Genomic DNA, 3,107 nt, shown 5'->3' with positions numbered 1-3,107 from the left:
CATGGGCTTAAGAATTGGCTCTTATCAAATAAAGTTAAGGAAAAAAAAACACCTATGTCAGCCTCATTCCTTTGGTCATTACAAAGCAACAGAAAACATTTGGAAGTTATTTATAAATTGTGGGAAGTTCAAGGAACATCTCCGTTCTGTGCCTTCTCTTCCCTCTCTTCTCCGGTGGTGGAAGAAGCAAGTCTTCAGGAGATGCTGCAGTAGCTGGATAATGGAGGTTTTTTCACTTTTATTTTCCATAAAAGCAAGAACGAACGAGAACTAGTGGGAATGTCCCCTTCCCCAGTAGGGACAATGACTGGGTTGGAGGTGAACAGTCTCCTTTCGTTGGAAGGCGCGTGGTGCAGAAGCAGTAGGGGAGGGTGGGCTTGACAGCGGAGACGTTCATTGCCGACCTCGCGCGCGCACACACAGGTGGTGACTCTTTTAGGCAGCATGGTTTCGGATCCTTCCTTAGGATGCAGCAGTCTTTTAAAAATATATATTGTATTATTATAATAATAATATGAATTTCTCTCTCTTGTTTTGTTTTTGTTTTTGTTTTTCCATTTCCTTTAGGGATTAGGGTAGGAGGGGAGAGGAAGAAAAAATGTCATTCATCTGTTAGGTCCTGAACAAAGAGAACTTCTGTGTGGCTGAGTCCTGCTTCCTGCAGCGTGGGGGGGTTGGGCCACTCCTCTGAAGGGATACAGGGCAGCACCCGCCGGGGAGAGTTGGCTTCAATCTGAAACTTTTCCGGGCTTTCTTTCAAGGAAAGTAAGAAGTCGTGGATTACTGTTAGAGACTGTGAAAAGTGGGATCGTCTCTCTACTCGAGAATCATTGGGTAATTTGAAAATGATCTTGACACTTTCAGGGTCATCAAGGGAAGGCTCCGGGGGCAGGCTCTCCAACTTCCTTTCCTTTTCCTCTTGTAAATTCCGCCGCCGTCTCTCTTCTGTCAACTTCTGCTATTGCACCTCCTCCTCCTTCCGCCGCTTCCGCTCCTGCTTCTCTCGTTTCTTCCTTTCTTTCTCCTGGTCAGCCCTGAGAGAGGCCGGATAGGCCTCACCCTGCTGTTGTTTCAACACCTGGGTCTGGTTTCGTTCTTCCCTTTCAAGCCGTTCTGACACCAGGTAAGTCTGGTTTGCATCCATGATAAATGTCAGCTGGTTAATGAGATCATCGGGTTGAATGAGGCCTTCTAGCCGTCCCACCACAGTCATTCTCCTATCCTTCAGCATAATCATGGCCAGGAATGGGTAGATGTTCTCTCGTAAAGCCTGTGAGACCCTATATCCCTCAGGTTTATTTGTGGAGCATGCCCAGAAGAGCATCCTAGTGTTTATTAGGGAAATAACTTCAGGTGCACAGAGTGTGTTGCGACAGAACTCATCAGAGTCCTGGTGATCATCTCCATGAAGATAAACCAAAAGGAAGTGAAGCTCCCACTTGGCATCATTAAGTGCCTGGCTGTACGTTCCCTGGTAGAAGACAGGGTGTGCCCTCCCATATTTCTCTTCAAAAGAGTGCATAAATGAAACAATGTCCCAAACGGGGTCAGTGACCCGGCTGCGAGGGTCAGGCCATATAAAACGCAGAGCAAACCTAAATATATCAAGTAATGTGTAATAGCTAAACCGGAATGGAAGCATTATCAAGTAATAACCCCATCTAAGCAGCCCCCTTGGTTGTGGTCTCGAGACAACATAACTGTAGATCCTGTGGTCAGCTGTATTAACTTGCACGGGTCGGGATGGAGGTGGTACACCTTCTTGCTCATCAGTCAGTCCTGTACAGCAGCCTCTATGTTCCAGTTATGCTGTTCCAAGGTATGGTGACATTGATCCATAGATTCTATGCCAGTCAGATCCTGAAACTGCAGCAGCTTCTCTGTCTGCTCCTGGGTTAGATCCCGCTACTCAGGCGCCACCATTTTGCCACCACCTCTAGGCTTCTGACCCGTCGGCACCATCACCCCATACCACATCTTCTTTATCCATTCATCTGTTGATGGACATCTTGGCTCTTTCCATAGTTTGGCTACTGTAGACATTGCTGCTATAAACATTGGGGTGCACGTACCCCTTCGGATCACTATACTTTTATCTTTGTGGTAAATACCCAGTAGTACAATTGCTGGGTCGTAGGGTAGCTCTATTTTCAACCTTTTGAGGAACCTCCATACTATTTTTCAGAGTGACTGCACCAGCTTGCATTCCCACCAACAGTGTAGGAGGGTTCCCCTTTCTCCGCATCCTCGCCAATATCTGTCGTTTCCTGACTTGTTAATTTTAGCCATTCTGACTGGTGTGAGGTGGTATCTCATTGAGGTTTTGATTTGGATTTCCCTGATGCCTAGTGATGTTGAACATTTTTTCATGTGTCTGTTGGCCATTTGGATGTCCTCTTTCCAGAAATATCTGTTCATGTCTTCTGCCCATTTCTTGATTGGATTATTTGTTCTTTGGGTGTTGAGTTTAATAAGTTCTTTACAGATTTTGGATACTAGCCCTTTATCTGATATGCCATTTGCAAATATCTTCTCCCATTCTGTCGGTTGTCTTTTGGTTTTGTTGACTGTTTCCTTTGCTGTGCAAAAGCTTTTTATCTTGATGAAATCCCAATAGTTCATTTTGGCCCTTGCTTCCCTTGCCTTTGGCGCTGTGTTTAGGAAGAAGTTGCTGTGGCTGAGGTCGAAGAGGTGGCAGCCTGTGTTCTCCTCAAAGATTTTGTTGGATTCCTGTCTCACATTTAGGCCTTTCATCCATTTTGAGTCTATTTTTGTGTGTGGTGTAAGGAAATGGTCTAGTTTCATTCTTCTGCATGTGGCTGTCCAGTTTTCCCAACACCATTTGTTGAAGAGACTGTCTTTTTTCCAAGGGACATTCTTTCCTGCTTTGTTGAAGATTAGTTGACCATAGAGTTGAGGGTCCATTTCTGGGCTCTCTATTCTGTTCCACTGATCTATGTGTCTGTTTTTGTGCCAGTACCATACTGTCCTGATGATGACAGCTTTGTAGTAGAACTGGAAGTCCGGAATTGTGATGCCACCAGCTTTGCTTTTCTTTTTCAACATTCCTCTGGCTATTCGGGGTCTTTTCTTGTTCCATATGAATT

General features: G+C 45.2%; 1 pseudogene; it reads right to left on the bottom strand.

Annotated features, from left to right (window-relative positions):
* Positions 1 to 530: 530 nt before the first annotated feature.
* Positions 531 to 1,923, bottom strand: LOC118527570 (FAS-associated factor 2 pseudogene; annotated as a pseudogene).
* Positions 1,924 to 3,107: the final 1,184 nt, after the last annotated feature.

The sequence above is a fragment of the Halichoerus grypus genome, chromosome 3 (genome assembly GCF_964656455.1).
Source record: "Halichoerus grypus chromosome 3, mHalGry1.hap1.1, whole genome shotgun sequence".
NCBI classification, from domain to species: domain Eukaryota; kingdom Metazoa; phylum Chordata; class Mammalia; order Carnivora; family Phocidae; genus Halichoerus; species Halichoerus grypus.
Note: the sequence above shows the minus strand (reverse complement) of the source record. Positions and strands in the feature narration are given on the sequence as shown.